This window comes from Leptinotarsa decemlineata, unplaced genomic scaffold, assembly GCF_025532065.1.
Source record: "Leptinotarsa decemlineata unplaced genomic scaffold, Ldec_3_MD MMD2_tig00078360_RagTag_RagTag, whole genome shotgun sequence".
NCBI lineage: Eukaryota > Metazoa > Arthropoda > Insecta > Coleoptera > Chrysomelidae > Leptinotarsa > Leptinotarsa decemlineata.
In genome coordinates, this window is record NW_027412727.1 from 1,072,591 (window position 1) to 1,086,538 (window position 13,948).

Here is a 13,948-nt window from a genome sequence, read left to right on the forward strand (position 1 = left end):
CAAGACATCATGAAACAGCTATTTTCATATAAACATTGAGTTACATGAAAGAAAAGTACTTTCGAAACAGATACTATTACATGAACGCCGAATTATACGAAAAACAATTTTCTCTATTCCATTTGTATTCCAAACATTCGTATTGGAATCGAATGAAATATCACTCAGAGGATATCTTCACAATATAGTTAATGAGAGAAGTAACATTTCACTTACATGGAACACTGTCATCTTCACTGCTAGACATCCGATGTTTCGCCGTAAGATACTTACCTTATCGGCTCGTCAGTAGCAAATACGGATAACATTATAGAAAAAAACACTCGATTCGTTCATAATTACGACTTTTTTTCACAGAATGGGTTGATTGTACCCATGTCACCGATGATAATACGTAAGTAACATTCATTTGTTTATTTGATTGAATCCCAGCCATAGCCATCTGCCATCTCGTTTGAATTGAAAGGGTATATTCATAGGAGAGATCAATTTTTGTGAAAGAAAGTTTTTGACCTGCTATTTCTACTTCTCAAAAATGTGAAAATGTTCCTGGGAAAGGAAGGAATCAATTTCAAAAATTAACTCCATACAAAGATGTGTTGATCATGCAAAGAAGTAACTTTCGAACACAAACTGGAAAAAAATCCATCTTCAAACAGCTATTTTCATATAAACATTGAGTTACACTAAAACAAAATACTTTCGAAACGAATACTTTCATATGAACACTGAATTATACGAAAACACTTTTCTCTATTCCGTATGTATAACCAACATTCGTAATGGAAACAAATCAGAAATCATTCACAGGATTTCTACACAATATATGTAATGAAAGACTTAGAACTTCACTTATATCTGTCCTTCTCACTGCTAGACATCCGATGTTTCGCCATAAGATACTTGCCTTATCGGCTCTTCAGTAGCAAAGACGAATAACATTATAAAAAAACACTCGATTTGTTCATGATTACGACTTTCTGTCACGGAATTTTTTGAAATTGATTTTTTTTCTTTATGTATCAAGATGGAGAACGAGAAGTCAAAAAACTTTTTTTTCCAAAAAACCAATCTCTCCTAAAAAAACCCTTTCAATTTAATCAAGATTCCTATGGCTGGTATTCAATCAAATAAGCGAATGAATGTTACTTACGTACTGTCATCGATGACATGGATAGATTCCACCCATTCTGTGACACAAAGTCGTAATTATGAACGAATTGAGTGTTTTTTCGAAAAGGCTTTTTATCCCAGTTTGAGTATGAAAGTTACTTATTTGCATGATCTACACATCTTTAAATACAGTTGATTTTTGGAAATTGGTTCCTTACTTTCTTTGGAATTTTTTTGTATCAAACTTTCTTTCCCAAAAGTATTTCCGGGATAAATAAAGTGAATGTTTTCGTCAATGCACAAGAAATACATTCCAGTTCGTTTTCTGGCATAATCGCCTCAATCAAAGATGAAAAATCGGCTACTGATAATAATTCAATGTTTCCTTCATTCAGTCCATTTTTAGGTAGGTCATGACGAAATCTTACGAGTTGTTGGACCCTTTGCACTTTCATTACTCACAGAAACTATTATATTATATCGTTTCATCTGGTGGACATCATACAGGTAGTCACAATTTGGCCACCTGAAGTATATTCAAAAATTTGCTTCCTCTTCTTCAGGAAAATTACCCAAAGGGAAAGTAAACCTTCTTTTCCATTTCTAAATATTGAAGTAGATTATGCTGGGCCTGTCCTAATGAAAGACAGAAAAGTAAGACATGTTTCACATCTATTTTTATTTATTTTTTCATGAAAGCAGTCCATCTTGAATTGATATCAGATTTTACGTCAGCTATTTTATAAAGAGACAATTCATTTCACATAAAGAGAGTTTAATATTTGTGAGAATAAAATAAATTTTGATTTCACGATGATCCTTACTATCTTGAATACATCTCGTCCTCTCATTTCAGAATAGGACGATTCATAAGAACTATCCTTGACGAAAATCTCATCAACGTATCTGACTATTCAGAAAAATGACATTTTTTATTCTTGTTTTGAACAGGAGTACATTTATATAAATGGAAGGACTCACCAACTACTGTAAAATACCTCCAAATTGCTGGTTTTTGAGAAGAGATTATGTATCCAGAGCTTCAAAAGGGGTCAACAAACGCTCTATCAGAAGATTATGCCCATCGTCAGTTACCTTCATTCGAAAGAATGCCAATGACATTTTTAATTTTTTTTCACAATACAAAATCAAATGCATATGAACAATATAAGAATGAATAGGAATAAAGTAATTTTTCTCGAACCTAAGTCATTTTTAAACGGAACATTAAATAAATTAATTCTTATTAATCAAGAAAGTAGATGATGGTAATATAAAAAATTCTCAACCCAACAAATAATAACATGAATTTCTCCTATAGTTATGATTTCTCTTTCCGAATATTTTTATTTTGAAATGTAGAGACTCACGAAATTGAAGATATACCTCTGAAATCTATTCAATCAACCCAATAATTAAAATATGCGTGTTTAATCGTTTCGCCTCAGGACTGAATGGAATAATATCCCCTATTATTTCATATTAACGTTTCATTACTTCAAAAATTCGAAAAGCATCTTGAATAAAATTCACTAAAATTACCTATCATCTTCGAACAGAGTTACAATTTGAATAAATTTATTACACAATTCGGTTAGTTTACAATTTTGCCGCATTTTCGTCCTCTAATAAAAATTACATGGTTTCGTTATGAGCAGTAAACTTGATTTAATTTCAAGTAACAAGGAATGTTCAGAATTCGCGAATATTTTTTTACCTGAATATGAAAAATCGTATGTGAAAGTACTGATATTTGGATTCGAAAAGGAAATGTGTTCATTTTTTATTCGTAATATTTGAATGAATTAAATAAAATTGATTTTTCATATCTCATCAGATTTATTGATAATTGAATGATAATATTGAAAATATCGAATTTTCATTGATAAGATGGAAAAGTATATCCACGAAAATATTGAGAAAGAAGTATATATACTTCAAATTGATGTTATGTTCATAATGATTATTTGCTAGTAGATGAAATGAAAAGATGATTGACATGAGTATTTTTCTTTGATTGAAATCATATTTTACTAAAGAATAGGAATAGAAACAAAAATGTTTGAGAAAGATATAGGAATAGCGAAACGCGTCAAATATTACAGGTAGTAATATATTCTGGATATTTAAAAAATAAGTGTTTTTGTTAAAGTGAGTGATTCCCAAAATAGTCCAGATAGACCCTCAGGGGTTCACGAGAGACTCGACGGAGGTCCACGTTGGTGTGATCAAAAAATGATTTACAATTCGTAAGCGGGGGTCTATGAAAATTTATTGGTTTTCGTTACTGAATAACTAACATGTTGGCCTGACTCCACCTATCAATGTAGGCAGATAATAATTTGAGAAGCTCAGCGACTCTCACATGTAAAAACTTGAAAATTCCATATTCAGTTCAACGTGTCCTGACTTGCAAAGCGCCGCCGCTGCCGTTCGCAACGCCTTCTTAGACGTGCAAAGGGAACAAAATACAACTTGTGTGTGTGCTTGCAATCTTGCATGAACTTGTTTGGTTCTTCACCGATATAAATAATAAATACAAATGGTAAAGATAAACGATACTCAGTTGTTTCTGGAATTTCGAAATGAAAAGTAAAATAAAGTGAATCGATATTAGTGTTTACCGGTATCGGAAAAAGTAAGTACTCATCTGCCTACTTGTTATACACACTCGAACTATTACATCTACGAAAACTATTCAATATCCAGCATAGTAATAGCCGGGAAAGTAGTTGTTTTACGGCAGACATTACCAGAACCTATGGTGTAGGTAGTTGGGAGCGATTTTATGATACGTAGGTAGGTATCTCTCCTCAATATAGTCTTCAGACACGGTTTGATCTCTGTTAGAGTATTGGTACATGGGATGTTTTTTCCCCTGGGGCTTTGGTCACGAGATGGAGCTGTTACTAGTTAACAATCCTTCTCTTAGATGAAGATTCCATAGATGCAATTGTGGCGCATTGAAATTAATCGAGTCCTATGCAATTTGCTGTTTGTATCGGATCTTTTGTGCACTGATGAAGCAATACCTGGAAACCGGTCTGTAGACGAGGAAAGTTGCTGTTTTTCGGTAGGAATCTACCAGAACCTACGGCAGGTAGTTGAGACAGATGAATATTTCGAGACTTATTTCGAAATATTCATTTCCTGATATCAAATGAGCAAACTAAAATTGTTATATATATATATATATATATATATATATATATATATATATGCTCTTCCGATCACATCTTATGTGTTCCACCAGATCTAATTTGTACATCACCATCAAACGTTTAAACTTTGATGAAGGAGTCCTTCCCATGTAAATTCATTCATTCACTTATTTTTTTCATGGACGAAACACAAGCAGGAAAGTTTATTACACATAAACCCAGTTCTTCAAATGGGAGAGTTCTTAAACAATGAAGTTCGAGGTGTACTGAGTTGAACCTCAACACGATGAGCAGCCACAGTCCAACGCATATTTCTGATATGTACTGCTCTTGGTGAAATCAAATTTGCCAAGTCACTTGAACACCTTCCGTTAAAATATCTATGAAAGAGAGACAAATCTATAAACTTTCTCGATGTTCCAGACTCTCAAAGTGATGTTCATGTCTCCAATCGAGCGGATGACTCTTTTCGGTATAGAATCCAGCAGCTTGAGGTTATTTACGGGCGGAGCTCCATACATGAGGACAATACTCCAAAGAAGATCTGATCTGAGCTCTATGAAGCATCAAAAGTTGATGAGGTTTATAACTTATTTGATTCACCTGTTTCATTCTTTCCGTTCCATTCATATTCACGTGTATTAAAAATTAAAACAGAACGAGTGAGATAAATTCGTCAACTTGCCCGAAAACCAGACATTATCATTTTGTTGAATACAAACAATGATGACTTGCGAATATCAACATCGATAGACATAGAAAAAAATCTCATACTGTTGGGTGAGTCCAAATTGTGACAAAATTTCTCACAGTAATGAAGTGATTTTCTCTGTATCTGTAGAGCAGGGACGGTGAGTGCACTTAGGCCACATGTGGCCCATTGTACATTCTCCCGAGGAGTTGTCGTCCTATGTCATCGTCCATCCTGTCTTTTTCAGGAAGGTGGACAGGTCACACACACTCTCATTGACGGTAACTCCGGACACTTGCACAGGACATGCCAGACAGTTTCATCTTTCTGTTCACATATCCTGCATAGAGGTGTGTCCACTAGCCCCGTATTATGAAGGTTTTCCTTAGTTGACAGTAGCCAGTTAGAAATCCTTCTACTGATCGTAAATTTTTCCTGGTCATCGCCAGATATTTCTTCGGCGCAGGCTTTCCAGGGTCGCCGAGAGTGATACTGGCAAGAATGCATCCTTTGATTTCATCCCGTCTCGTTAGGAATTGAGCATAGGTGTAACGTTTGTCTAGTTCCCCAATTGTCGAAGTCATCATCACTGGGTCCTAAAATTCTTAGTCCAGCCGCTTTCTTGGCTACATAGTCGGCAATGCGATTACCTTTACTCCTGTCGTGCCCTTTAACTCATCTCAGGATAATGTTATTATCTACCAAGACCTGAGGTAACACGTTGTCTGTTCAAGTTCAATAGGGCTTGAGGTAACACGTTGTCTGTTCAAGTTCAATAGTGCTTATCTGCTATCAGTGGAGATTGTTATGTTTTTGCCAGAAATCTCTTTCTTGGTTATTTTCTTTGTGGCGATTGGGATATCAGCCAGTTCTGTTTGAACCACGCTAGTATTTTTACCCATTCCCCACTCAATCCTTAGGACTAGTGATCTGGAGTACACTCCACATTCTGAGCCTTCTTTGGTTTATGAGCCGTCAATATACGTATTGCATTTCAATCATCTGAATCTGTGTTCTGTTTTATTTGTATTTTGTGAGGTTTATTAAACACAAACCTGGGTTCAATTACATCACTGGTTGCCTGCAGCAGAGGTTGCGCAGTGAGCGCTACTCGCCATAGGCTCAGCCTCAACTAACTCATTATACCAGCCGTGCGCAATCGTAACTTGGCCATTAACGTAACCTCCTCAACGTCAGACCAGTAATTAATTCCATTGCCCCGTTTGGTGTTGCTCTCATGGCTCCTGTGATGTTTGAATAAACTAATCGCTGTATTTTATATGATGTTTGGATGGTCGTTGCTTGTAGCAATGGCTCTGTACGTTAACATAGGTTTTATTATTGCAGTGTAGATCCAGGTGACCACATGGGTGAAAGACCTAATGCGCGTCCCACTGTCCTTCCGACATTACCCATAAGCTACATATGCTCTTTTTGCACTACTCTGTTGGTGAGAGTTCCATGTTAGCTTCCTCTCGAGGATAGTACCGAAGTATTTCACCTTTTCACATAAGTTTAGTTTGCTTTCAAGATTTCGGGGGGTTTTGAGTCCGAAAAATTTCTTTTCCTGGTGAAAATGACCATCTCAGTCTTCTTGGGATTGATCGACAGTGAGTGTTCCTTATACCATGTTTGTATTAATTTGAGCCCATCCTGGGTATCCAGAACTATGTTCCAAAGAAGGGGTGATAAGACCCTTCCCTGTGGACATCCCCTCATGACCAGTCCTTCCACTGTGATGTCTTCTACATTGATACGCATTGCTCTATCAGACATCATCTCAAGTATACATTCTCCCACTACCAGAGGTACATTCCTGGAGTGTAGTTGCTGGGTAATTGTTGGAAAAGTTGTTTCATCAAACGCTTCCTCGATATCTATGAATATACCTAGGGTAGATTCTTTGTTTTCCAATGATCTTTCGATTCTGCCAACCAAATGGCGAAGGGCCGAATCAGTAGATCTTCCCGGAGTATATGCATGCTGATTTGGATGAAGTGGGTTGTGAATTAGTACTTCATCTTTTATATACATCTCACATAGTCTCTCCATAGTTCTTAAAAAGAACGATGTTAGACTAATTGGTCGAAATACTTTTGGTAATGTGTAATCCATCCAACCTAGTTTGGGTATAAATACTACTCGTACTTTTCTCCACTTACTGGGAATATATCTCAGAGCTAGAGAGGCTCTGAATAACCAACCAGGTGCGGCAGAAGAATATCTTATCCCCATTGAATTAGGGCTGGTCTTATGCCGTTAGGTCCTGGTGACTTGAAGGGGGAAAAGCCCGATATGGCTCATCTTATTTTGTCCTTTTCAATTACTGCGCTAGCAGATTGCCAGTCGTATTGTGGGGGTGTTGTTGGTACTTTCGTCCAGTTGCTCATTCCAGGAAATACATAACCTGGGAAGTGACTCTCCATAAGAATCTCAGTACTCTCTTGGGGGTTGGCGGCTTTGTCGTCCTTTTCCTTATGGTGTTCCAGGCAGTCTTCGACTGCCTCACAATAGGCTTTCCAGGCTTCTCGTCGTTTTTGTCTGCAGTCGTCATCGAGTCTTGTACGTTTTGCCTTGTTGAAGTTTATTCTCGCTGTCTTCCTGAGTTGTTCCAGTTCAGAGCACCACCATGTATTAGTTGTGCCAACTGTTCGAACCATCCTCATCGGACAGGATTCCTTATAGATAATGTCTATTTTGTTTTGGGATACATAGCGTGTACTTTTCCAGTTTTTCATTATTACCATTAGTCAGGACCTCTGTTTCCCGCAGACCTCAAGAGTTGATTGTAGAGAGCTATATCCGTTTTCTTCGGGTACGGGATTGTACAGAGGTTGTGAGAGGTATAGGTCAACCAGCGGTGGTGTGACATAGACATATCATCCGACACTTGCCAGTCCTGGATTTTGTTTGATATTTTGACTGTCGTCAGAGTGATATCTATTAATGTTTGGCTATGGGCGTTGATGAATGTCGGCTCCATACCTCTGTTCAAGATTGTTGAATCTTTCTCAATTATAAATTCATACAGGAACTTACCTCGGGCGTTGATATCCTTGCTGCCCCAGCTCGAGTGGTGAGAGTTTGAGTCCCATTCCACTGCCTCTGTTTGAGGCAGAGGAATGCGATATATTATAAATTGGCTATAGTTATGATATGAGAACAACTTTCAGAGTAAATCTTAGAGAGATATCCCCATTTTCACTAACAAAACTTCAAAATATTGACAAAAATGGAAAAATTAATGGTAGAACTGAATCTCTGACGTGGAATAAATCCAAAACAAGCACCGTTTCCAAACACCTGACTGCCTTTTCTTCTTCTGAAGACGCCAAGTTGGTGAAACGTATGTCGAGAAGAGTATTAGAGTTTTGATGTTTGGGAACAGTGCTTGTTTTTGAAAAATGAAAGATTAGCAGTATACCTTATCGTGTAGCAGATGTAAAATAAGTGAAACTCTGAGTAGATAATAAAGCCAACATCATAAACTCAGGAAGAAAGGGCAGATAACGGCATCGGGGATAGTTATATATTCGAGAATCAAATTCTGATCAATGAAGTGACTTAAAACAAGGATCATCATCGAATCGAAGAATTATAAAGCTGTAAATCTCAAAATTCTGCATAAATTCCTCCGTCAGATGATACGTGAATCTCAACCAAATCTATGGAAATTAAAGTTTTCAATCGAGACGATATTTGTAACAAAAATATTTTATTAATATTGAAACAGTTTTTTCAGGGGCTCAGGATTGATATTGAAAAATCGTAAAATACCACATACTGTTTATGTTGGCATTCTACAGACTTTCATTCTCTTATATTTATATTTAATTTCGTTAAATTTCGTTGAACTTAAGCTTGCAAATATAAAATGTTGGTTAGAAATTATGACGAACATATAAAAAAATTATGCTTTTTTATAGTTGTTTGTAAGTTATCTTCTTCATGTTCGTTTATGATATATGAAGGGTTAATTCAAAAATAATATTGGCGTATATTATTATTGCACAGACCTCATTTCCTACCTGAGTGTTATATTGAACTTCTTGACATTAGTTTGATGGTATTTTTCCCACGCTGCTCTCGCTTATGTTTGTAAATACAAAAAATATTTCATCTATTGTTTTGGTCGTGACGCACAATCATTATTATTGGTATGCAAGATTCGGACAGATTATATGCGACAGATTCTTAGATATATTTTTCAGCATATGATAACTTCCTATCTTCCTTCAGAAGTTTCCCACTTTCAGTATAATGATGAAAAAGCAGAAAACCAAAAGGTGTCAACTCAAAAATTTATCTCACTAACGAAATCTTATTTTTTACCAAATCAATGTTATAACTGAAACATTTTTCTTCAACACATATTACTTAGTCATATTCATGAATTGAATCTTTTGAAAGTGGAATGATATTTTGATGATTTTTTTGATAAAACTACGGAGTGAATATCAGCCAAATAATCTTTCATCTAATGAATTCACTTATTGACGATTGAAACTTTCAAAAGTATTTTCAGGTTTTCAATAGTTTACCAGCACATATAGAAATTGGTATTTTTCATTAATTAGGTTCCATGAATGTATTCAGTTATTTTCATCAGTCTGTTATGCATGACTTATCTTGTGAACGGGTTTTTCCATTAGGATATTACTTTTCGATGCGTTCCATTTCTGTTTGCATTTAGTAATTTGCAAATCAAACGCTCAAGCTCAACAATATCTTAAGTGTTTTGATTTCAAATAAATTAGTTCTTTGTTTGTTGTACCCTATGTGTTTATTGAGTTGGCAAACTTTACAAAAAAATATTGAACATATGCCGCCATTTTACACAAAAGATATTTGAACAGCAAAGCATTTTATCTTCATTCTGATAATTGAGTAGCTGGTTGTTCGATATGATGAATCCATTGACAAACTGAGTTAACTGTCTTCAAAATTCTGAAAATGGTATTAACGTTTTTTTCTGATAAAAACATAAGCTTCCTTCTCAACTTTGGCATGAGGCAGGATATCAGAGTCGGACGTATTTTTTGTAAAAATGATTAATTTTCAGTTCTTTTTGATAAAAAAATCCGATATTGTGACATTACTTCCGCCTGGGGGGCGCAAATAACTTTTTTTTTAATGAAAAGGAAAGTTTCGTGATATTTTTTCATTAAAAAGAAATACAGTTGCGAAGTTATTGATATGTGTGACTGGTGACTTGTTTACTTTATACTAATTCATGATCACTTAAATGAAATGAATAAACCACTTTTGTCTAAATACCACTGGAAAATTTTATTTATACGACCGGTTTCGGGTTTGATCCCATTATCAAGTTATTGATGTTTGAATTTGGGACTAGGAATTTTTAAATTCCGAAACTCTATATCAGATGTCTTAAAATAAATGTTCACTGGAAAGGGAAATGAATTAGAGACATAAGTGTTTATTTCAAAAGCATGACACGATAGCATTCTATTTCAGCCTAGTTATCATTTATCTTACACAACAAAAAATCATTTGAGCAAAGGTTCTTTCATAAACCACCTGACGACCTGACAGTGAAATAGTATATTGTGAAACTCATTTCTAACGTTTGAGAATGTTTCTGGAGTAATGTTCACGCTAGTTCCGGTTATTCTGTCTCTGAGTTTCCGTATTAACATAAACTTTTGATTTGAATATAGTCGGAAAGAAAAAAGTCGGCAAGAGTCAAATCCGGTAAACAAGCCATGGACCGCGCCACCCAAACCACATGCCTGAGTATGTCTGACTCAACTAATCCCTCACAGGCTTTTAAAAAGTGGACGCGCACCACCTTGTTGGAAAAAGAAACAATTTTTCGAATTCATGATGATTATAGGCCACAATTTCTTGAATCCGTGTATGAATGATATCTTGAAAAATTCCCAAATAGGAATCATCAGCCAGATTATTCTTTAGAACTATGGGATCAACAATTTAATTTTCCATATATCCTGCTCATTTATTGTTCAGGCGTTTGAGTGTGACCTTCTAAAAAATATGTAGAATATAGGTGACTAAAATCACACATTTTGGCTGTTAATATTTGCGTTTGAGAGATAAGTGAAAAAATTATTTTGGAAATGACTTCAAAAAACTGCATTCTTCTGACGGGGTCAACTTCAGTTCATTCATGTAATACATTTAGTTTAAAGTGGTGAAACTTATGTCTTCTGCGATATTTCTTGATGGTGTTTGTTGAGACATTATTCTCACGAGCAACTATTTTTGTAGACTGCAGGTGAATTTCCATCTATTTGTTTCCTGAAATAGATTTTTTTTTCATGCCCTCTAGTTCTATAGGTACACTTTCAGTTGTTTGCAATTTTTGAACCAATTCCTTTAGATATTTTCGGTAAATCAGATTAACGGTCGGTCGGTAGCCAAGCGGTTCGGCGTGTGTGCTTTCTTCACTCACTCGAATTGACTGCCGTGTTGGTCAGTGGTGTTACGTTTCAATTTAGCACTAGATCAATACTGCTCCTATGTGACCTTTCAAAACACTACCTTACCTTTTAAGATCTTTATTCAGAGGATATTAACAATGTAATTCAGTTACAAGTTGATTTTATTCAATTAACATCATAGTAATGGGAATCTTCCGTTCCATAGTTAACCATACCTGAAATGTACAAGAATATATGTATGCTCCCTGACTAACTGCTTTGACCAGTACTTACACATTCTCCTCTTGCCAATCGACGTTGGAGATCCGAAAATTTCTCGCTAGGTTGAAATAGTTGTTATTGTTTGTTTCTCACTTTTCTTCACCTATCATTTTTTTTAGCCGTTGTCTGCCTTATTCCCTATACCTTTCCAAGAATATTTCCTGCATAGATTGTTATTCATCACTTCCAGAAGGATTACTACATATTAGAGCCATATCGCCTGAAAAACAATATTAGTTAGCTCTGGGTTTCTGAATACTGTTTGATATTTTCGGTAAATATTCTGCATAATACGAATGCTTAAATATTTGAACTGAAAGGGAAGGATGTGGCGACTTATCTTATATGTTTCTATTCCATCGCATGAATGAGGATTGGTATATAGTTGAAAATAGGTTGGAACAATATTTTGTAAACATTCGTAAACAAGGTTAAGAGACAGCTGTTGGTTGACATCTGGCGAACTTTCGTAGTGTCGTTCCGTCAACTTACACCGAACTAGTTCTACAGTTGTTCACGGGTGAGGGATTGATCGGCTACTCAAGTTGTCAAGGGTTGTTTTAGGGTTGCATTGCTTTGAGAAGGAGTTTTGATGGGTCATGGACTTGTTTATGATGTCTCAAGTGGCTGTGGAGGAATTGATAGATTTATGATGTTGTGCACAGCGCCCCCTTGGTGCTTGTAGTGTAGATTGGACGCACTGTGGCAACAACTGGTTAGCTGTCAGATGTGGCATTCTCTTAGTATTCGGAAGTTGGCCTTCGATGAGCTTGGTTCGGAGTTCAAGGGTACCATCAGACTGATTGTAGGATATATATGGTTGTATTTGTGCCATCCTTCACGGGGATTATTTCTACAAGTCAGGATTGTATAGTGGAAGACTGATTGGTCATTTTGGTGTGGATATTTGCAGTCTGAAACTTAAGCTCTTTTGAGGATTTGTGGTGGTTACCGAACTCGTGCCAGGTGGATTTTCGAAATTAGGTATGTCTGAATCACTGTCGCATCTCTCATGTGGTCTTAGCTATGATATCACCTCTTCAATTCTACAACCTTCGTTTCTCGTCTCTAGATTCATAAGAAACAGAAGGCCCTTAGTCACTCATCAAGTCCCAGTAGGACTTCCGTGCAGAGCACCGCACACGAAGAAACGTATAGAAAACCCCTTGGCCAGGGTAAGAATTTTACCATTAAATGTGTTTTAAATGATTTTAGTAATATTTGCTCCCAGCGTTGTCATTCAAGTGAATATTAGTTTTGAAGAGAGGTTTCAACACTCATTCAATTGTCTTGATTTTTACGGGTCATATGGTTATACAGGGCACCCAAAAATATACTCTTGTTATCTTGCTACTTTGCTTAATGAAAATATACCAGGGGTATTGATTAGTCAAATAGTCCCTATTGAATGGGGGTTGAATCTCACCTTGTTTTTATCTGATTCTGATTGAGAATTTTCTTCCGTAGGGTTTTTTTTTCTTCTTTCCTTTTTTTATTTATCTTTCTGGATCTTATTTGGTGATCCATTACTGGTCCAGCTTGTCGTGCCCTACAGGGTGATCTATCTTGGTGGTGCTACAGGGTGACCCATCTCCGCCGTACTACAGGGTGATCCATCTCAGCAGTACTACAGGGTGATCCACTTCCGTCGAACCACGGGGTAGCCTAACACCATATACCGGGTGGCCCAAAAGGAGCACGCAAGTTATAATTGATTTATTTGAATATTTGTGCTATACTGAGTTATTTAAATGATTGTTTGCCCTTCTGTTTATTGATACCTGTTTGATATAGTGTTTGTTTATTTATACCTGATTGATATAGTGATGCATTTGTGAAACGGAAATTGAGGTTTTTTCTTCCTTTCACGATTGCTAGTTGACACCGATGCGCCTACGCCTGAGCTTACGCGACGCAAACGAATTTGTCTCAACCTAGTATTTCCGATTTCACCTACTCAATTTTCGTAGTAGTTTTACTTGACGTATTGTAGTTTCTTTTGAGCGTCGTTACTACCGTAATTTATGGCTGATTGAATTCGTGGTATATACACCGCGCTCTTGTATTGACATTTGAACATCGCGTAGTAGTGTGAATATTGCATTGTTGTCTTAGAAGCGTTGTTGGTTAATACATGTAAGTTAGGATTACTGAATAAATCATATTGGGGATCTTTATCTTTTATTTCCAATATTGATTGGTAAGTTATTGATATTGTGAGTTACTTAGGGTATCTGGAGGATTAAATTCACCTGGCGCCCATTAAGATCTATTTGAAATTTGCTAAGTTGTTTAAC